The sequence below is a fragment of the Equus caballus genome, chromosome 16 (assembly GCF_041296265.1).
Source record: "Equus caballus isolate H_3958 breed thoroughbred chromosome 16, TB-T2T, whole genome shotgun sequence".
Taxonomy (NCBI): domain Eukaryota; kingdom Metazoa; phylum Chordata; class Mammalia; order Perissodactyla; family Equidae; genus Equus; species Equus caballus.
Window position 1 is genome coordinate 17,199,643 of NC_091699.1, and position 23,089 is coordinate 17,222,731.

At 49.6% G+C, this 23,089-nt stretch overlaps 1 protein-coding gene across 5 annotated transcripts in view; it reads right to left on the reverse strand.

Annotated features, from left to right (window-relative positions):
• Positions 1-15,008, reverse strand: part of HRH1 (histamine receptor H1) — a 97,512-nt gene extending 82,504 nt beyond the window's left edge. For 2 of the 5 annotated variants that reach the window (XM_070236869.1, XM_023619754.2), the window contains exons 1-2: positions 14,808-14,984; positions 10,709-10,859 (exon numbers count right to left, since the gene is read on the reverse strand). The gene's annotated coding sequence lies outside the window, so the exon portion shown is untranslated. Of the gene's footprint in view, positions 1-10,708; positions 11,028-14,807 lie in introns of those variants that run through there. The other 3 variants (XM_070236867.1, XM_070236868.1, XM_070236866.1) reach the window with 3 other exon arrangements.
• Positions 15,009-23,089: the final 8,081 nt, after the last annotated feature.

Below are 23,089 nucleotides of genomic sequence, written 5' to 3' on the forward strand. Positions count from 1 at the left end.
ATAGCTAGCTTTCATGTCACACCCCCCCGCATGCCAGGCTCTATTCTAAGAGCATTACATGATCTAATTCATCTACTCCTCACAATTCCACGAGGTAGGAACTATTATCATCCTATTTTGCAGATGAGAAAACTGAGGCACAGAGAGGTGAAGAGACTTGTTCAGTGTATGGCCAGCAAGTCATTCCAAGATCAGATGGATAGGAAGCAGCTGAACCAGGTCTGGAACCTGGATTGGTCTGGCACCGTGAGCCTGTTCCTGCTTCTGTGCTTGTGGAAGAAAGTTAGAAAAGGGGAACCTCCTGAGCCCTGGGTAGAGATTAGGGTACAGATTAAACAGAGGTAGATTAAAAATATCTGCGCTGCCAGCTGTTGGCTCTGTGCTCACTTCGCTTCTCCGAGCCTCAGTGTGCTCATCTGTAAAATGAGAATAATAATGCCTACGTCATGTCCAGGATTTCAGTAATGATTCTTTTGATTGCAGGTAACATAAACTCGATTATAACCAGCTTCAGCCAAAAAAGGTTTTGGACTGAAAAATTTAGGAGGTAGTTCTAGATTCAGACACAGTCCATGCCAGAAGCTCAAGGGAGGTTGTCATGAATCTGTCCCTTCTGTCTCTTGACTGTTTTCTTTCATGTCAGGTTTATTAGCAGGCTGGGTCTCTCCACAAGGAGGCAGAAATGGCCAATTAAGCAACCTCAAGGCAAAATGATGACTTCCTTCCCAAAACTTCCAGCAAAAATCCCAGGATTGGGGCTGGCCTCGTGGCTTAGTGGTTAAAGTTCTGCATGCTCCACTATGGTGGCCTGGGTTTGAAGGTTCGGATCCCAGGCGTGGATGCTGTGGAGGCATCCCACATACAAAGTAGAGGAAGATTGGCGCAGATGTTAGCTCAGGGCTAATCTTCAAGCCAAAAAAAAATCCCGGGTTTAGCTCCCATTGGCCTGGCTTGGGTCACATGCCCAGCCCTGAAACCATCCTGGCTGCTCTGATTGGCCAAGCCTGAGTCACATGCCTCCACCAGGAGTCAGGGGGTGGGGTCAGCCCCTCCTAAGTCACAGGGACTAGGGGTGGGTGACGGATGGTTCTCTAAAGGAAAATCAGGGCGTGTTTAGCAGAATAACAGGCACTGGGGCTGGACAGGCACAGATGCCCGCTTCCTCACGGAACTATGGTTAGGATTAAATCCGACTGTGTGTGCAAAGTGTTTGGCTCTGGTGGGTGCTCAGGAACTGAGTCACCGCCTTTCCTTCCTCTCCTCTGAGAAACGCAATTTACCAAATTCAGGCCAATTGCTTCCTTGTTCTCTTGGGGAAAACAAGAAGGTCCAGAGAGGGGAAGAGACTTGCCCAAGGTGACCCAGTAACCAGCTGCAGAAGCCAGTCGATCAATCAGAGAACCCCTGTCTCCTGACCTCAAACAAATTCTTCTGAAACAAATTCTTCTTAAAGTCTAGCTGAGAACTTTAAGATCCCCGCTAACCAAGGGAGCTATCTTTGCATTGCAAAGGGAAGACTGGAAAATTGCAAAGCCCTTCAAACCCAGAGGAAATGCATGCCACTGAGGTTGGGCTCCCGGGCTGTGCAACAAGCTATGGACAGGGTAGACCGGAACAGAGTGCCTGGTCCGGCTCCCACTCCATCACATTATGGATGCAGCCATTTCCTCTGGGGACTCTGCCCTCTGGGTGCTAAGAGGTCCAAGCAGTCATTCTTCATTTAGCTGCCCAAAGTAGGCAAGACCGCCCTTCCTCTGCTTTATTTCCTGCTCAGTTTGTGAGAGCAGAAGTGCATCCTTCAGGGCCAAAGGGTCAAGCAGCAAGCCTGCTATTTAGAGTTGTCAAAATTGACCCTTCCAGGCTGGCCTGGACCCAGTTCCAAAGCTTCTGGCCTTGGACAGCTGGTCTGACTTCCCGGTCTAAAGTTAGTCAGATTGGCCTGCACGAAAAAGTCTTTGTTTAAAGGAAGGCGCACAAGAAAGGCAGATATCAAGGTGGAATGGCGAGACCGGGTCCCTCCATCCCCCTTAAGTGAAGCGCGGACGTGTAGCGTCACACTGCAGGAGAAAGTGTAGGTCACCCTCTGGCCTTCCTTGGGGGCGTTTTGGAGCCAGATGTGGAGAACTTTAAAAATGCTCAGTCTGTTATTCCTGAGCAAATAATCACGGAGCTCACCAAGATATGCATGAAGATGCTCATTACTATCATTATGTGTGATGGTAAAAGATTGAACAATGCAAATGTCTAACCATAGGGGACGGGTTAAGTAAATTACGGTACATCAATGGGATGCACTAGTATACAGATGCTAAGATCACATCAGAGAATACGGAATTATGTGAAAACTGATCATGGTGTGTGAATGTTAAGTTAAAAAAGCAAGTTATAAGAGACTAAGTGTGCTTAAATTCATTTGGTGAAAAAAACATACCTATTCATGTATTAAAAAGCTTTATGTAGTTATATCTGGGATAGGTGGGAAGGAGAGGGAAATTTGTGGGTGCTTTTGGTTTTACTTATCTGTATTTTCTAGCATTTCTTTAGTAAATTCCCACTACTTTGTTAATTAGGAGAAATGCCCAATAATTTTATAAAAGGATTTGTGTTTGGTTTCGTTTTGGAAAAGCACTTTCGTTTATTAAAATATCACAACCAGAAGTGAGATTAAATTTCTCTCTCTCTCTCTGGCTAGGATGCGTGGAGAGGAATGGGGAGGGAGCAGCAGCAACAGCCGCAGAGCAGTGCAGCGCAAGAAGGTTGCTGAGCCCAGGAGACTGAACCCGTTTGCTGTGTGACCCTGAGCAAGTCACTCAGCATCTCTGGGCCTCAGTTGCTACATCCATAAAATGAAGCATTTGGTTACATTATCTCTGGAATTCTTCCCAAGGCTGAAATTCTATGTGTGGATAAGTTGGGTGAGCTCCAATGAATGTTTATATATGCTCCAGGAGAACATGTAATGGCCCAGAAACGTGTTCAGCATAAATTATTTTTGTCTCTCCAGCCCTGTGAGACTGCTGAAAACTCTGCTTAGCTTCTGTTCTTCTTAGCGTCTGCTTTCTGCTCAGCTTCTCAGTCTTTCCATCTAGCTCCCTAGGAACTGGTAAATTCATGGGAAAAAGCACATAGAAAGCTGGGGTCAGCTCCATGTGTTTCTCTTCACTCTGGGATCTTGGTCCTTCAAGTCCTGGCTTCCTGGAGAGCTCTTTGGTGCCTTCTAACAGATTTAATTTTCTTTTTAACAATTTTATCCAGATTTTCTAGTTGTTTATTGAGAGGATTGATCTCTACAAGCTTGTTTGTCATGGGCAGAAGTAGAAGTCCCTTCATGTGTTATTAAGTGAAAATGCTGTCATAAAATGGTGTGGACGGTGGGATTCTATTTATATGCAAAACACGTGCATGTGTTTATGCAGAAGAAATAGAGAAAGAACAAAAGCTACACACAGCGCTCATCTCTAGCTAGGTTTTCATTTTTTAACATTTAGTTATATTTTTCAACTTTTGTACAATGGACACTGAGAATGTCCAAACTGGGGTTGACTTTTGAGGCCACTTACACCCATTTTTAAAACGGGTAAACTGAAGTCAAGAACATTTAAGTTCATTTCAACTTAACCATTATTGGAGGCTTGCTGCGGGCAGAGAACCATGTGAGGGGCCTTGGAGCACCCAGAGGAACGTAACACCTGGTCACTTATTCCTCCATCTCGAGGGTCTCCAACGTGTGCTGGACTGTGGATGTGAGGGTGGAGATGGCAAGAATCTGCCCCCAAGATACTCTAGCTGGGGAGAAGGATCTCCAAATAAACCATCCGAGGAATGGTGTGATGAAGGCTACAGTGACGATGTGGCAGAGACTGTGGGTTGCCTCTTAATAACCATTCTTCCAGTCTCCAACTAAAAGATTATATTTCCATCCTCCCTTGATGCAAGTTGTGGTCATGTGACTAAATTTTGGCCAATGAGATGTAAGGGGAAATGTTGTGGGGATTTCTGGGGCATCTTTTTAAAGGGAACAAGCAAACTTCCCTTTCCTTTTTTCTGCTGTTTGGGATGTAGATGTGATGGCTGGAGCTTTAGGAGCCATTCTGACCCATAATGTCACTGTCACCTTGGTAAGGGAGCCCCATACTAGGATGATGGAATAGATGAAATAGCCTTAGTCACTGACACCATGGAGTTACCATATCAGCCCTGGGTTGCCTGTCTCCTTCTTTTTTTTTTTTTTTTTTTGCTTGAGAAAGAAATAAACTTCTATCTTGCTTATGCCACTGTTGTTTTGGATTTTCTCTTAGAGGCAGATAAGCCCAATCCTAACTTATACAAATCCTAAAAATAAAGTGCTATGGGAACAAAGAAATGGAGGGAGGGAGGAATAACTATGTCCATTCTTAAGCATCACGGAAGTCAGCGTAAGTGTGAAGGATGTGAAGAGTTCGCCAGGGCGATGGGCAGGATTAAGAAGGAAGAGAGTGGGGCTGGCCCGGTGGCACAGTGGTTAGGTTTGCATGTCCCACTTCGGCAGCCCGGGGTTCGCCGGTTCGGATCCCAGGTGCGGACATGGCACTGCTTGGCAAGCCATGCTGTGGCAGACATCTCACATATAAAGTAGAGGAAGATGGGCATGGATGTTAGCTCAGGGCCAGTCTTCCTCAAAAACAAAAAAAGTAGGAAGAGGGTTTCTGGCAGAGTGGACCATGCAGGGAGCATGGGCACAGGGCTGGGAAAGTGCACTGGGGTGTTGGAGTGAAGCAGCCTGGATTCCAATCCCATCACAATTTTTAGCAAGTCACTTCACCACTCTGGGCCTCAGTTTCCCCATCTGTAAAATGGGGATAATAACAGTGTCAACCTTATTGAGTCAGAGTGAGGATTACATGAGTGGGAGTGAGGATTGCATAAGTTGATGCATATAAAGTGCCTGGCAGATGGGGAGTGGTCAGTCAAGGCTGGTGTTACGTGCTTATCTGTAAAATGGGATAATCACAGTCCCACCGTAGGGTGGCCAAGGTGTGGAGCACAGCGCAGGGCTTTATGCACAGTGGGCGCTCCACTACAGCCCTCTTTCTCTCCCTTCCCTCAAGATGTCGCCAATCAATATTAAACAATTCATCACCAAGCCCTACTCTGTGCCTGGCCCTATGCCAGGAGGTCGCTGATTCCAGGACGAGTCAGACCTCATCCCTGCCGTCTCAAGGGGAGGAAAGGAGCATAGAGAGACCAGCGTAAGACGGTGTGAAAGTGCCACTGCGGTCCAGTTGCAGTCCGCGTACCCAGGTGAGCAAAACAGCTCACTTTATTTTCTGCTGGGTGAGCTCAGTCTCTGCTGTCATCTCCCATTTCGGGGGGGTGCGGGGGTAACTGTAACCTCAGGTAAATTGAGTTGTTCCTGTTTCCCGGGGGCAGTATCTCAGTTCTAGAGATCCTTTGGGCAGCCTCTGGGGCGCATCATTGTTTATCCACGCTGGCATCTGTTGAGACATCTCTGTTCCTAGCTGAGGTCACGCAGCCACACAGGTGGCTGCTAAGTGGTCCCTTGTTCCTAAGCCTCATCCCCTCTCTCAGCTGCTTCCAGGGCCCTCCCAAGGGCACCGGAACCATCGCTCAGCTCCCGTGGCCCCTGGGGCAGAGAGCTCTGTCAGACACACGAGGTTCCTCTGCTCAGCGCACGCAGCCGGTTCTCCTCTAGAGAGCCCGCCTAGGCAAAGAGCACAGGTCCTACATGGTTTCTACATGCAATTTCCTTGAACTTCTCTGAGGATTTGGGGTCTGTCTCCCAGCTCGGGGCCATGCCCCGAGAAGGGGCAGGTTCAGTGGCCCCTTCCCCTGGGGCTGGTACCCTCCTCCTGCCTGGCTGCTGTTGCTCCAGCTCTCTCGCCCTTGTCTGGAAACTCTTGTCTAGTTCAGGGAGGTGGAGCCTTGCTCCCAAATCCCGTGCATCTTCCCGTAAGAGTCACGTCGTCAATGCACGGGAGCCTTTTCCTGCTGCCCTTGAGGACCTAGACTCTTGAAACTCCAAAGCCAGGAAGAGACTCTGGTTTCTCTTTTTCTGGAGGGCCAGAAAAGGACAGTAGCCTTGAGACAGTAGCCTAAGTTGGAGGGATGGAAGGCTCTTGGTTAACAGAAACCAGCAAGAATGAAAAACGACCCAAAGAGCTGCCTCCACGCCCCCACCAGGGTGGCTGAAATTAAGAAGACTGACAACAGCAAGTGTTGGCAGGGTGTGGAGCCGCTGGAACTCTCACACACGCCTGGTGGGAATGCAAAGTGGTACAGGCACTTGGGGACACTGCACGGCCACTTTAACAAGCATAGATCTGCCCCATGACCCAGAAATTGTACTCCTAGGCTTATCTTGAAGATAAACAAAAACATATGTCCACGAAAGACGGTACAGAAAGCATAACAGCTTGAGTCATACTAGTCCAAACTGGAAACAGCTCAAATATCCACCATCAGAAGTTTGAAGAAACAACTTGTGGTACCTCCATTCTATGGGATACAGCAATAAAAGTAGATGGACAATTGCCGCCCACAACAACATGGAAGAAAGTCCAAATTGTTATTTTGAATAAAAGAAACCAAACAAAAAAGTAAATATACAATTCTACCATATGAAGTTCAATCGCTGGCAGAACTAATCGATGGTTTTAGGAGGGGTTGCCTCTGGGGGGAGGGGGAGAGGGAGGGGCTGTGTGGACCTAGAAGGGACACCGGAAGCGAGTGCTGGAGAAGGTCTATACTTTGATCTTTGGGATGGTAACACGGGCATATAGATAGGTAAAAATTTTAATCTTCGTGCATTTTATTATATGTAAATTATACCTCAATTAAAAAAAATCTAATTTTCCTTAAAAAACACAGAGGCTAACATTTAAAAAATAATACGCTACCCTCGGTGCTAGAAACAGGTAAGCACGCAGCACTGTGAGAGCCCGGGAGAGGCAACACCCGCACTGTGTGTGCGGAGGGGATGGGACAGAGGGGGCCCCCAAGGAAGGCTTCCCGGTGGAAGTGATGGCTAGACTGCCCTCGGAAGGACTTGAGCTGAAGGTCAAGCAAAGAAGAAGCCTAAGGATATTGCAGGTGCGGGGAATGGCACGCAAAGGCGCTGGGCGGGTCCCAGGAGAACTGGCCTGAGAGAGGTGGGGTGTGAGGCGGCACACGGCAGCAGGAGCCGGATCTGACCGAGCTCATAGACCAAAGGGAGGCGTGAAGACGTCAGATCTGCACTTTGGCAAAGCTCACCCGGGAAGTAGGGAGGAAGGTGGTGCAGAGGCGGCTGCCACCATCCAACAGGTGGGGAAGTGTGGCTTGAACCAGGGCAGGGGCAAAGGGGATTGAGGTGGGAGAAAAGCTTCCAGGGATCTTGAGAAAGAAGGCTTTGTAAACCATCACACTGGGGGACAGGGAGAGGAAACAGCTAAGGAGCCTCCTGGGCTCTTGCCCTTCACGTCAGGGTGGAGCCATTTGCTGAGAAAAAGATTGGAGGAGGTAACATCTGGAAGAGTGGTAGTGGCTGGCCGGATATTGTTTTTGCCTGTTCGGCCCTTGCTCCCCTTTTTCTCGTGACAGAACCCTGCTTTTTGTAGGGAGAACTACTCCTTCCTACCCTCAGGCCACGTACCTAAAGTGAGGGTGACCCCACCTCTCAGCTGCAAACCACGTGACCCTCGCCTGGCCAATCAGCACGTTCCAGCTCTCCGGGGAAACACTGGGACTGGTTCAGGGATGGGCACGTGACCCAGACGGACCCACTGAGAGTGAGCCCTGGAAAGTCTGCTGGAACTCTTGGGAAAGAAGCCTGTCTTTTCTGCTGGGGGTGCTGAGCTGGTGGAGCCTGGAGCTGCTGATGGCCCTCTTTGCCACCAAGCAGGGGAAAGCCTGCCTGAGGATGAAGCCAGCTCTTGAGAATGAGAAAGAATGAGAGCCAAAAAAATGAGAGAGTGGTATGTCTGATGATATTTTGGAGCCCCTAGATCCAGCCAAGCCTGAAGCCTAACCTGGCCTTTTCGTCTTTGTGAGCAAATGTATTCTCTTCTTGGAGTAATTCTGTTTGAGTTGGGCTTTTCGTCACTTCTAACTGAAAGAGTTAATAATGAATATAGGCTCCACTAAAATGCTTTTGTGTGGGTACAGAGCTTCTGTTTGGGAGGATGAGAAAGTTCTGGAAATGGATACTGGTAATGATTGCATAACATTGTGAATGTACTTAATGCCAGTGAATCGAACACTTAAAAATTGGTTAAAATGGTAAATTTTATGTTAGTATATTTTACCATAATTTAAAAAATTTTTTAAAAAGCTCCCATAAATATGCTTACATAAGCTTTAGGTAAAGCTGTAAACATAAAATGGCTTCACGGAAGATGTGCATTTTGAGATGGAGCTTGAAAGATAACTGAGCAAGATCTGGTGTGGAGGGGGGGGCGGTATTTGAGGTGGAGGGAACGGCACAAACAAACCCTTGGAGGGAGGAAAGTAAAATTTGCATCCAGGGGAGAGTAAGTGGTCAAGTTGGCCTGAGTGGTTAGCTCCATGGAACCTCCCCCCTGCCCCACCCCGCCCCAGCAGGTGAGCATGGTGTTAGGAACACATGTTTGGCCCCTCTGCCCCCATTCATATGTTGAAGTGCTAACCCAGTCCCAGGGTGATGGTGTTTGCAGGCGGGGCTTGTTGAGGTCATTAGGGTTGGACGAGGTCATGAGGGTGGGGCCTCAGCATGGGATTAGCGGCCTTATAAGAAGAGACACCAGACTCACTTCCCCTCTCTCTCCGTGTGCACACCCAGAGGCGAGGCCAGGCGAGGACACAGCGAGAAGGCAGCCAGCTACGAGCCGGAGGAGGGTTCTCACCAGAACTAAACCCTGCTGCCACCCTGATCTCGGGCTTCCCGCCTCCAGAACTGTGAGAAGATAAATTTCTGTTCTTTAAGCCACCCAGTCTCAGGTATTTCATGGCAGCCCAAGCAGGCTAAGACACATGACGTTGTACATTTTACAGATGGAGACGCCGAGGCCCAGAGAAGTTAGGTAATTCTCTGAGTCACACAGCCTTTAAGTGTCAGAGCCCAGGTGAAAACCTGGCAATTGGGTGTTTTGACAGGTGCACAGGGATGATGGGAGGCCAGTGGGGTTCCTCTGAGGGAGGTTCCCGGAAGAGGGGAGCAGAGTTTTTAAATGGGGAGGTGGCTTGGTGGAGAGGCTGGGGCATGGGAGAGTCTGAGACGGGGCAGAGTGAGTCCCCAGGAGGCTGCCAGGGGTGTGTGAGGGCAAAAAGGAATCGTAGCTGGAGTGGAAAGAATGAGCAAGTTCTGGGTGTGGACGAGGCCTGGCTTAAGGAATCCGAGAGGTGGAACTGTGGCTGGGTTGTGTGGAGCGAGAGATCTTGGCCCTGGGGCCAAAGTCAACCACTGCGCCTAAAATAGGAAGAGGGGCTAATTTTTCCTCTTGGGTGGTTGTAGTTTATTCACAATTTTGTTCAACCATCACCGCTATCCATTTCCAGAACTTTTCCATCACTCCAAGAAAACAACTCTATCTCCCAGTTCCCTCTTCCCCCATTTCCTGACAACCACTAGTCTACTTTCTGTCTCTATAGATGTCCCTATTCTGCACTGTCACATAAACGGAATCAGCTCTGCAGTATGTACCTAACGGGACTGCCTTCTTTCACTTAGCATACTGTTTTCAGGTTTACCCGTGTTGTAGCCTGTGCCAGGATTCCGTTCCTTCTTATGGCTGAGTACTATCCAGTGAACGCACAGTCCTTAACTGGCATATCCATTCATTAGTTGATGGACACTTGGGTTTCCTCCCTTTGGCTGTTATGGGTAATCTGCTGTGAACATTCTCGTACAAGTTTTTGTGTGAATCTATGCCTTTTATTCTCTTGCTTATATACCTGGGAATGGAATTGCTGAATTATATGGTAATTCTGTTTTAACTTTTTGAGGAACCACCAACCCGATTTCCAGAACAGCTACACCACTTTACCTCTCTTGGGCAATGTTCCAGGGTCCCAGAGTCTCTCCATCCTTGCCAACACTTGTCTGTTTCTTTTCTTTTATTACAGCCATCCTAGCGGGTGTGAAGTGGCATCTCACTGTGATTTTTATTTGCGTTTCCCTAGTGACTAATGATGTCGAGCATCTTTTTATGAGTTTATTGGCTATTTGTATATCTTCTTTGGAGAAATGTCTCTTTGGATCCTTTGCCCATTTTTTAGTTGGGTTGTCTGCCTTTTTATTGTTGATTTGTAAGAATTCTTTATATATTCTAGATACTGGATCCATATCAGATATAGGATTTGCAAATATTTTCTCCCCTTCCCTGGGGTCCCCTTTTTCTAATTTACACCAGGGCTTCTTTGGGGCTGATAGGGACCTTAACCCCTCAGCCGGAGCACCGGACACTCTCTCACTGTGAAAACAGAAACAGTCTCTCAGAGGGCTCGCCGGAGAGGACGTGGTAGCGTCTCCATCTCTTTACGGTGGGTTCTCCACGGCCAGGCACTCAGGGTATAAACTGAAGATAACATGGCCCCTCCCTCTCGCGTTCCCCATTTCATGAAGGATACCTACAATCACCCAGACTCTCAAGCCCAAAACTCAGGCGAGGCCTTCACTCCGCCCCTCTCAGGCCACCATCCAATCAGCCACCACAGCCGGTCACCCCGCACGCCCTCCCGTTTAGGCCACGGTTACCTGAATGATTTCAATAGCTTCACAATTGTCTGCAGACCTTACGGCTTGCTTCTTCCAGTCGGTTCTCCCCTGCGTCAGCACACGAGCGGAGTGACTTTTCTTAAGTGGAAATCCCATCGTGGGGCTCCCCTTGTGGACAACTTCTCAGTGGCTGTTGTCAAGAGAGGAGGTGCCAGGCCTGCCTGAGTGCTTCTTGCTCCCACCGTTCTCTCCACCCTCCTTCTTAAAGTGACTCAGCCCCACTGAAGCTTCTCCCAGTTTCCCGGCTCACCCGCCCCCACGCTGGGCAGAAATCATTCGCTCTGAAATAGGGGCTAGTAAAGAAATGGCAGTGGGAGTTCCAGAACGGGTCACAGGTTAGGCGGCAACTGGTGGGGGAGGAGCCGGGGGGGTTTGTGTGGGGAAGGGCAAGGAAGGACGACGTGAGGGGAGGGAACCTCGCTCACACGTGTGCGGTGACACGCTTGGACACGTGTGGACACGCGGGCCCGCCTGGTCCTCGTCTGAGTCACCCAGAGTCTCCTGGGCGTGTGAGAGCCTGAGTCAGCCCGGGGGTGGGGCCGCTTACACTGGCCCACTCGGAGCCTCCTACAGTCCCCTAACCCAAGTGCCGGAGAGGCCAGCAGAGACCCTGCGGCCCCCACCTTCAGCCCTTGGCCTCTACAAACCTGCATTGCTGTCACCTCAAAAATGGAAATGATGACACCCTCCTGGCTTTCATGGGGCTCAAAGCAAACCTGTGCTTGAGAAGCACATCTAGACTTTTGCGTTCACTTTTATAACAGATGGGGAAACTGAGGCTCAAAGAGACAAGTCAGTAGTTTCCAACCTTGACTGTGTCTTAGGATCGCCAGGGGAATTTGCTGACAGCAAGGGTCTCTGGATCTTCCCTGCCGGCTTGGGCTAGGCCCTGTCGTCTGTATTTCACATGTGATTCTGCTGAGAAGCAGGGAGCGGCTGACTGCTCCAAGGACGCAGGCAGAAAGCTGTGGGAGTGCCAGCGGTCCCACCTCCTGACCAGGTCTGGTTCTCTTCCCAGAACCCGGAGGTGTGCCTGTGGCCAGAGGGTCACTGAGGTGAGGGCTGTGTGTGGCCGGCACACCTTGCCTTCCCAGAATACCCAGCCTGCTGGGTGGGGTGGGGATGGAGGGGGTGCTGGGGGCAGGTGTATCGGACTCTGGGCACCCTCCTGACTCCCTGCCCACCCTTCCATCAAAACCTGTTCTCTGCACAGGATCTGAGACTCATTAGCACTTAAGTGCAATTTGCCTAATAATACCAATCTAAAACACGGCCATATCTCCTTCTTTCTTTTCTTCTCTTTCTCTCTTTCCTTCCTCCCTCCCTCCCCCTCCATGGTCTGCTTTCTAATTTTGCACCCGGTCTTGAGCTGTAAATCAGAGTTACATTTCCTCAGGTCTTTGTTCCTTCATTTATTATTTATGCTTCCCACGACTGCTGGGCAAATCCACAAAGCCACAGCTCCGGTCCTGTCCACTCTCAGCCAGCCCTGCCCCCGCCCCCACACAGCTGCAGCTGATTGTGGCTGAGAAAAGCTCACAACCTCCCCCACTGGGCTCACTTTAAAACTCCTGACCTTGGATGTGAGGAGAGCCCTCAGTTCTGGCAGCAATCAGACTCTACCTCCCCTCCTGCCCTCTCCAGTGCTGCTGGACCATTTCACTCCTCTGCTCCCCTAAACCCTTAACGCCTCCTCCCGTCCTCTCTCTGCTTCCCATTCAATGAGACAATCGAAGCAGTGGGAAAGTCCACAGATCCACCACGCACGACCCTCCTGCTGACATCGCCACTCACGGACTCAGCCTTCCTACCTGTTACCACAGGTGAGCTGACCACACACTTAGGCATCTGTGTTGTGCACTGGACCCCATCACCCTTCATCTGCTCAAAGGAGATCTCTCCAGCAATTCGCCCTCTTTTCCCACAGCGTCACTTTTAACCTCCCCTGGATCATTGTCATCAGCATACAAATAAGCCATTATTTCTCCCATCTTTAAAACAACAGCAACAATAACAAAAATCTTCCTGACCCCTCTTCCCGCTCTAGCTACGCATTCGCGTCTTCCTGTTTTAGTTAGTTGTTGCTGTGTGACAATCCAAATCAAACAACCATTGTGTTCTCTCTCCAAGTGGGTGGGTTGATGGGGCTCAGCTGGGTGGCTATTCTGCTTGTGTGGTATCAGTTGGGGCCATATCCTTCCAGGGGCTCCACTGGGCTAGGGTGTCCCAAGGCTGGTGCTTGGTGCTGGCTGTTGAGCTAAGGGCCTCCATTCTTTCCTCCACGCCACCTCTCCAAGTGGCTTGCACTTCTTGCAGCGTGGTGCCTGGCTTCCAAGGGTGCGAAAGCTGCGGGACCTTCTTAAGTCTTCAGCCTGGAACTGGTACAATGTGGCTTCTGCTGCATTCTGTTGGTTAAAGTGGATCATAAGGATAGCCTAGATTCAGGGGAAGGACTTGGGTACCAGGAGGCAAGTTCACTGGAGGCCGCTGAGCAACAACTTCCCACACTCCCCTTGCAGCAAATCTCCTCGCAAGAGCTGTCCATCCTCAGTCTCTCCAATTCCTCCCTCCCATTTGTCTTAGACCCGTTCCAGTCGGGCTTTCAAGGCTGCTGCTCCACAGACGCCCCCTTTGTCAAGGTTGCCAACAGCCAGCACAGGCAGAATCCATGGTCAATTCTCAGTCCTTGTCTTCCTTGGCTTGGCACAATTGACTGCCCCCTTCTTCTCTTGATTTTTGGGACCCTGTGCCGTCTTAGCCTGCCCCCTCCTCGCTGGTCTCTCCTTCTCATTCTCCTTCACTGGTTCTCTTCTCTCCCCAACCTCTTAATGTTGGGATGACCTGGGCTCCGTTCTTGATCCTCTTCTCTTCTTCTGTATCACTCTCTTGGTAATCTCACCCCATCTCATTGCTTTAAATATCATTTGTATGTAAGTGACTCCACATTTATATCTCCAGCCTAGATCGCTCCTGAATTCCAACTAATATCGACTGCTATTGACATCTCCATTGGATATCAGGGCCCATCCAGACCGCTCGTGTCCAAACCTGAACTCCGAATTGCCAACCTCCCAAACCTTGACCTGACCCTGGCGTTCCCTGTTTAGGCTGATGGTAACTCCTATCTTGCAGTTACTCAGGCTAAGAGTCCCAGCATCAGACTCGACTCCTCTCTGTCTCCCACGCCCTTATCCAATCCACCATGAAATTCTGCTGCATCTCCCTTCAGAAGATGTGTAGACTCTGACCATCTCTCGTTTCTCTAAGTGCCACTGCCCTGGTGTCAGCCACCGTCCCCTCTTAGCTGGATGACTTCTCATTGCTCTTTCTGCTTCTGCCCTAACCTCCTATTGCCAACTGATTTACAACAGAGTGGCCAGAGGGGTCCTTTTAAAATCTAAGCCAGATCGTGTCCCTCCTCTGCTCAATACCGTCCGACAGCTCCCATGTTACTCGGCAAGAAAGTCACAGTTCTCACCGTCACCTAAGGCCCCATGTGAGCTGGCCGCCCCGTGACCCCTGACCCCTCCTCCTCTCCCTTTCCCTCACTCTGCTCCAGCTGCTTAGCCTCTGATTTTATCCTTCACACACAGCGGGCACACTCCCACCCCAAGCCTTTGCACAAGCCCCTTCCCCCACCTGGAATGCTCTCCCCTTAGATCTCTGCCAGGCTCCCGCCCTCACAGCCTTCCAGTCTCTGCTGGAGGTTCTTTGCAAGGCCTTCCCTCACCTCCCCGAGAATTGCCTCCTGCCCTGCCTCTCTGGCTTTCCCAACCTCCCTGGCCCTGCTCTTTCCTCTTGTCAGTAGTTCTTAACCTTCTAACGTACTCTATAATTTACTCATTTACTATGTTTATTGGCTGCCTCATGTTGTTAAAATGTAAGGTTCACCAGGGCAAAAAGTCTTTGTCTCTTGTTCACAGATGTATTCTAATGCCTAGAGTGGAGCCGGCTACCGAGAGGGTGCTAAAATTTTATTTTTTAATTTTCCTATAAGTAGCTTGAATCCTTTTAAGTATCTCAAATCCTCTGTGACACAAGGCAGGGTGTAGACAAGTTCATTCTTGCATTCACTCACCTGTCTAACCCTCCGTCCATCCTCTTGACTGCCCATCCATTCATCTGTATCCATTTATCTGCTTATCGCCATGCATTCATGTCTGTCCGTCTGTCTGTGCATTCGTCCCATCCAACGTATATCCCAGAGACCCGTCAAAAAACATTGCTGAAGCATTTGCTTTCGGCCAAGCACTGCGCTGGGCCTGACAGTCAAATCCATGACGATAAGACTTTGACCCCTGAGGTAGTTGTAAGTGAATAAATAACCGTTCCAGGATGTTCGCATGAGGAACAACAAAACAAAACAGGGCCTGAAGTCTGTTTTTTTTTCTTTTAAATGTTTCTGCCATTTCATGTTTTTATTTTTACTGTTCTGGGGATTTCCCCTGCCTTCTTTCCTTGAGCAGCTCTAAGCGTCTGAGTGGTCTGACCTATGCTGCCACTGTCGTGTCCTCACTCCCAGCCTCACCAGGGAGCGGCTTGCTTCTTTTGTTTTTTAACATTGGCACCTGAGCTAACATCTGTTGCCAGTCTTCTTTTTTCTTCTTCTTCTTTTTCCTCTCTGCAAAGCACCCTAGGATGTAGTTGTATATTCTAGTTGTGAGTGCCTCTGGTTGTGGCGTGTGGGACGCCGCCTCAGCATGGCCCTATGAGTGGTGCTAGGTTCACACCCAGGATCCAAACCAGTGAAACCCTGGGCTGCTGAAGTGGAGCTCGCGAACTCAGCCCCTCGGCCACGCGGCGGCCCCAGCCTGAAGTCTTAATGTCAAGAATGGCACCGTAGGGGCCATCCCGTGGCCGAGTGGTTAGGTTCAGGCACTCCGCTTCATGTGGCTCAGGGTTTCGCCGGTTTGGATCCTGGGCGCGGACCTGGCACCGCTCATCAGGCCATGCTGAGGCGGTGTCCCACATGCCACAACCAGAGGCACTCACAACTAGAATATACAACTATGTGCTGGGGTACTTTGGGGAGAAGAAGAAGAAAAAACAAATTGGAAATAGATGTTAGCTCAGGTGCCAGTCTTAAAAAAAAAAAAAAAAAAAAAGAACGGCACCGTAAGCGACAGCTGGTGAATTGCTGGGGTGGAGGTGGGCTGGGGAGGGAGAGACGGAAGTTACTCTGGGCACTCTCCTCCTCTGTCGCTGCTTTTGGCTGGCCCTGCCCAGCACAGGGCACAGACCTGAGACATCTGGGTTCTTCTTCCCTCTAGGTCCCTGAGCCCCAGTTTCCTCATCTGCAAAATGAGATAGTAGTACTCACCTGACAGCATCAGCAAACGCATGGGGGAAACGTCTTGAATCGATGGTTCTTAACTCTGGCTGCACAGCCTAGTTCCCCGGGCACCTGGTGCCTGGGTCCCCTCTAAGAGCAATTAAATCTGAACCTCTTGGAGTGGGGCCTGAGCATCCACGTTTTAACTGTTTGGCGGTGGGGCCTGGGCATTGCTGTTTTTAAGAAGCTTCTGGAGGATTCTAATGTGCAGCCAGGCTTATGTACCACTAGAGGCAGAGCCATTTAATCAATGCTCCTTGTCTATGTAATTCACCCTGAATATTGCAGCTGGAGAAAAGCAGATTTAGTTAGAGGAGGTGAGACACTGGTGAAGATGCTGATGACAACATCTTTCAAGGGCTTCACAAGTTGTATGTTTCTTGTTATCTTACTCTTCTTACTATTTTTGATTTTAGCTTGTGTCGTGGGCAAAACTCGTGTTCATACGGTGAATTTTTGGAGGGGGAGTTACAAGAAGTAAAAGTTGAAGAGAAACTCTCAGAGGGAAGGAAGGAGAGATTGAAAGATGTCTTCCTGAGCTAACGGGGCAAGAGTAAATGAAGAAATGGCAAAGAAAAACCCGCGAAAGTACAGGAGAACTGGCCTGAGATTGCATCTCCAGCTGCCCACTGCACGATGGGGGAGCGGACGGGGCAGCGGCTCGCCTCCGTGCAGAGGGAGGGTGGGAGTCTTGGTGGGAACAAGAGAATCAGACCCAGGTTCTACACAGTGGAATACCAGCTCAGGTCCTCCAAGGAGCAGACGCCAAGACAACAGGCGTGCAGGGAATTTGTTGGGGGAGCTCCTTGTGAGGAAGAAAGGGGAGACCCCCAGATCACAGGTCAGGCCAGACACCCCTGAAGGGAGAGGGGGAAGGAAGAGCCCTGGGTGGAAGGAGCCTCCCAGTGCACCGCCGTGTGGAGAAAGTCTTGGCCAGGCCCACGGGGAGCCGCAGAGCAAAGACGGGCCATTAGAGGAGCCCCTTTTGGGAAAGGAAGGCCCAGCTTTGGTACCTCCCCTTGCTCCGTCACTGTCTGGGAGCAGCCTGGGCAGCAGCTGGAGGCTGTCAGCCAACTACACCCTTCCCAAGAGGGAATGTTAAAGGGGCAACTCCACGGACACCATAGACTCTTACAAAATAATAGAAATATTCATTCATGCAACCAATATTTATTGAGCTCGTCTGAAGCATCAAACTCTGTGCCAGGCACGTCCCTGCCCTCTGGGAGCTTTTATGCCACAGGTGGGGAGAAAGACGTTACAGGATGAATTACCTGTAAGTAAGAGATGCTGGAAGGGTCTATAGCAGGTGACCATATGATTTACCTCAAACCTGGACCCTTTTGAGAGTGAAAGTGGATGCTGTTAATAATTACACCTGGTCAGTTGGCATAAACTGGGATATCCTGGGCAAACTGGGGTAAAGGGAGATCCTGGAACAGAGAAGCTCGACGGGGTCCAGGGAATCGGAAAGACCTCCTTGAGGAAGGGCCGTTGGAGCTGAGATCTGAAGGATGCGTAGGAGAGAACTAGCTGCTCAGGCCCCATGTGTGTTATCAGAAGCTGTGATCCCTCCTGCATGGCTGTCACCGCGGGTGTCGGTTGATCATTTGGTGATGGATTTCCCGCTGTCTCAGGGACTCCCGTATCCGGGATGTCACCATGGTCTGAAAGAGCGCTGCTGGGATTCTTTTCATGGCGCTCGAGGGCCCCTGGAGAGGTGTCAGTGGCCTGCCGTCTGCCTTTTATTATGCCACTCTGGACGGAAAATAAGGGAACTGGCAACATCCAGTTGTATGGGATTTTTACATCTTTTGAGACATCAATGGACCTGCTTTCCACAAATCTGTTTAATTGTTGTAAATATATATAACATAAAATTGACCATTTTAACCACTTTTAAAGTGTACAGTTCAGTGGCAGTAAGTATATTCACATTGTTGTGCAACCATCACCACCACCCATCTCCAGAATTTTCCGTCTTCCCAAACGGGCTCTGTTCCCCTTTGACACTAATTCCCCTCCCCCAGCCCCTAGCAACCCCCACTCTACTCCTTGTCTCTGTGACTCTGACTATCTAGGGACCTCGTATAAGCGGAATCATTCAGTGTCTGTCCTTTGTGACTGGCTTGTTTCACTCAGCGTAGTGTCCTCAAGGTTCACCCATGTTGTAGCGTGTGTCAGAATTTCTTTCCTTTTTAAGGCTGAATAATATTCCATTGTATGAATTTACCACATTTTGTTTATCTACTCATCCATCAGTGGATGGTCGGATTGTTTCCACCTTTTGGCTGCTGTTACTGCAGCTGCTGTGAGCCTGGGGGTACAAATACCTGTTCGAGTTCCTGCTTTCAATTCATTGGCATATACAGCCGGAAGTGAAATCGCTGGATCACATGGTAATTCTGTTTAATTTTTTTTTTTTTTTTAGATTTTATTTTTCCTTTTTCTCCCAAAGCCCCCCAGTACATAGTTGTATATTTTAGTTGTGGATCCTTCTAGTTGTGTTATGTGGGACACCGCCTCAGCATGGCCTGATGAGCGGTGCCATGTCCATGCCCAGGATCTGAACTGGTGAAACCCTGGGCCTCCAAAGCGGAGCACGCAGACTTAACCACTAGGCCACGGGGCCAGCCCCCTATGTTTAATTTTGAGGAACTGTCACACTGTTTTCCACAGCGTCTGCACCATTTCACATTCCCACCAGCAATGCACAGGAGGTCCAATTTCTCCCCATCCTCGCCACACTTGTTATTTTCTCCTGTAATCTTTTATAGGGACTTTAAAAAAATTTTATTTGAGATCATTGTAAATTCACAGGCAGTTGTAAGGAATACTCTGGAGAGGCGATGGTGACATCTTTCGTAACTATAGCACAGTATCACAGCTGGGACACTGATTGGTAGAACCCGCTGACCTTAAGCAGGTGTCTCCAGTTTTACATGCACTCGTGTGTGTGTGTGTGTGTGTGTGTATCTTTTGCGAATTTATCCCGTGTGTAGACGCACATCACCATCACCACGGTCGAGATACAAAACAGTTCTCTCACAAGGATCCACAAACGGATTTTTTTTTTTAAACTTTTATTTTGGAAAAATTAAAATTACTTAAAAATAGATAGTGTAGTGCAGTCAACAGCCAGGCACCATCATCCAACTTGAACGACTCCCAATTTATGGCTGATGGTTTCCTCTCTGGCCTCGCCCGCTCCTGCATTATTATGCAGTAAATCTCGGCCTGCTTATTATCTCATCTGCAAATATTTCAGGCTGTAAACTCTAAGAGACAAAGACACTGCTCTTAAGCAGAACAATAACACTGTCATTATGCTCCATCCCCTGCCCACCAACAATAATCCCCAAGAGGCTGCACAGGACATCTGCAGACGTTACAGACCCTCCTTCCCCACGCACGACAAGCGAGCTACATCTTAGAAGGGGCACACATCGGCCATAACGAAGTTGCTGAAGGACAACAGACAAGATTAACAAGTTCTTTTTCTCCCACACCCCAACCAATCCATCAGAAACTCCAGGTGCTCTACCTTCAAGATGGAATCGCTATCTGACCCACCGCATGTCACCATCTGGCTCCTGTCACTCTTGTCCCAGCCCCACCGTCTCTCGCCTGGGCCGATGCATAGCCTTCTCCCTGCCCCCGACCCCCATCCCCCCCCCCCCCCCCCCGTCTCCATCTCTGGCCCCACTACTGCCTGGTGTCTGCCCTGAGCCAGAGGGAGCCTGTCAAAACGTAAGCCAGTGCAGACCCCTCCTCTGCTCTGTGCCCTCCCGGGGCTTCTCATCTCCTTCAAGAGCCTGGCCTATTGGCCTGGCATTCCTATTACCCCCTGATTTCATCCCCTCCTCTCTCCCTCTGCCACACCTGCAGAGGACTGTCTGCTGTTGGCACCCTCCCACGCCAGGACCTTTGCCCATGCTGTTCCCTCTGCCTGGAGTATTCCTCTCCAGATGTCCGCTTGACCTTCTCTCCTTCACGTCTCTGCTCTGTACGAGCGTCTTTTGTTTGCATGCCTGGATCCACTCAACACCTATTTCCACCCTGTCCCCCAGGTGCTGGCTGCAGGGACCAAATGAACAGACTCCTTCACCCTCGGCTTCCGCTTGGTTTGGCCCATGGAGGGCACCATGAGAAGGCTGGCTGTGGTAGGAGAGGAGCGAGGTCGGTTGTTAATTCCTGGGCTCCCTTCCCGGGTGACTGGTGCATGCTGGCTGTGGCCCTGTCAGGTGGCCTCTCCACACAGCCTTCTCTCTCTCGGTCTTCAGTCATGTCTCCTCCTCTTCCAGCCATGGGGTGATAGCGGCCACACCCCGCTATCCTTGTAGTTTCCCTCCATCCTTCCCACATTGTTGTAAATAGTCCCTCCGCTAACTCTCCTCTGGTGACACACTCCAGTGTGCCAGCTGTTCCCTGTTAGGATGCTGACTGAGGAAGTCAGCTTGTCTCTGGCCACCCAACCTAAAATTGCACCCTCCCCACACCCACACCCTCTCTGTATTCTGTACTTTGTGCTCCTCAGCATTTCTCGCCATCTATCACGGTACATATTGTACTTACCTATCTTGTTTATTATCTGTCTCCCCCAACTGGGACAGCTGTGTTCTGTTGCATAGGCTGTGCACTGCACAGTTCCAGAGGTCATAATTTCTATAGACTATAATGTGAGAGGGCAACGTTACCTCCTGGAATTATACAACACAGTGGCCCTGCCTCTCACTGAAATATGAGCTCTGCCTTTTTCTTTTTTCTACTACAGTATCTCAAATTCTTAGAGCAGTACTTGGACCCTAGTAGGTCTCACAAAATTGTCTTTGGTGACTGTTGATTGCTTTTACTTCCCATGAAAAGTACAAGTAGCCTTATGCAGTGGGGTCAGGAGATCTTAGTGAGTTTTCTGAGGGTTCCCCCAATACTCTCCTCCATGACTGGCATTCTGTCCAGCACACAGCAGGTGCCCAGTAAATATTCTGAGTGAATGCATAAGTCAGTGTGGAGTGGCTTCCCAGCCCGGCCACCCACTGACTATATGACCTTGGCCAAGTCAGTCCTGAGCCCGAGCCCCAGGTGGCGTTAGGCCTGTCCACTGAGACGACCCTACAGGACTGTGGGGGCCGATGCTAGTCAGGAGCGTTCAGAAGGCACCAGGCAGAGCAGGAGGAACTGTCCCATCCTGTATGTGGCTCCTGCGTCTGTCTGACGGCTTTGAGAGGCTGCGCAGCGCGCTCCCTGAGCTGCCCGGCTCCGCTCTCTCTTCCACTCCTCTCTGAGTGTTAAATCTTGTCTGGCCGGTTCACCCGTGAGCTCCTGGTGGGGTGGCTTTCTGTTTCATGGCCTCTTTCCTCCAGGGGACAGAGCTCAGAGACGCTCTGTGGATGCTCTTTGCTTGATTGAAAGTGCTTTGGGAAACAGGAGGAACTTGGGAAAAGACAGCGATTAGAATGAACCATTAGGCATTAATGCCACCTGCCATCAGTGCAGCAGCCAGACTGGCTTCCCTCGAGCCTGGGCTGGGGTTAATTAGCTTTTGGATTTCTTAGCTGTGGGGAGTCTCTTTAATCATCTGCCATCTGGTCCGGCTCAGCCCTGGCAGGAGAGAGGCCTCTAGAAGCAGGAGCTGATGGTCTTGCAGAGGGAGAGCCCTCAGAGCTGAAACTGGGCTTCAGGGACCAGACTGTCCACTGCGCGCCCCGTTTGAGGAAACTGAGGCCCGTAGAGGTCGGGACTGACCCTGAGCGTGCAGCAGAGCAGCATCTAGAGCTCAGGTTTCCTGCGTTACTGTTTGGGACTTTGTCCATTTCAGAATCCCTCCATCCACTGAGGAAATACTTCCCTAGCACCTCCTAGGCCTGGGACGCGGGGACCTTGTGGATGACTAAACCGGAGCTGGCCCCTCCTCTCCACTCCCGGGGCTTACACTGCAGTAGAGGCCGCCACCAATCAATGCGCAAACAAACAAATAAATTGATAATGGCAAATGGCGAAAGGGCCATGGAAGAGACAAACAGTGCGATGAAAGGGACTGCCATCGATCACCTCATGCAGGGACATCAGGGAGGGCCTCTCTGAGGAGCTGACAATTTCCCCAAGATAGCAAGGAGTTTTTCTTTACAGAATGGCAGCTAATAAATAAAGATGAAATAATAGCATGAGACTATCATAATTCTGCAACCCCCAAAAGATTAATGGATCCAGTCTTTGGCATCAGTGGCTGCAAACAGCACAAAAAGGGAGGCTAGCAGACACTCAGTGCCTCCTGATGGAGGAACACAACATGCCCCCAAACGCCCAGAAAACTGGACCTAAATCTGAGCGAGCCTCTAGCCCGGCTCTAGCCGATGAAGTACGCACACATGAGTCACACATGTCACAAACGTAATTTTAAATTTTCTTTTTTTTCTTTTTTTTTATTACAGTAACATTGGTTTATAACATTTCATAAGTTTCAGGTGTATTAAATTGAAAAAGTAAAAAGAAACAGGTGAAATTAATTTGAATAACGTGTGCTATTTAACCCAATATATCTATATTATCATTTCTCTCTCTCTATGTTATCATTTCTATATATAATCATTTCTACAGATAGTCATTTCTATATACAATTAATATAAAAATGATCAATGAAATATCTTCCATTCTTTTTCATACTTAGTTGTTGAAATCTGGTGTGTGTATTACACGTAAGCACATCTCGATGTGGACAGCCCACATTTAAGGGCTTGGCAGCCTCGTGTGGCCAGCCCTTCTGTGCTGAGCAGCACTGCTCCAGTTCAACTGCCAGCGGCTGGGAAATTCAGAGGACAGGGGAACATGTGAAACAGCACCATCCTGATGCAATCCGCAAAACCCAGAAACTCTGATTTTCTGGAAGACTTTACAGAAAAGCAACCCAGCCTTTTTGAAAAAATTTTTTTTAAAGATTTTATTTTTTTCCTTTTTCTCCCCAAAGCCCCCAGGTACATAGTTGTATATTCTTCGTTGTGGGTCCTTCCAGTTGTGGCATGTGGGACGCC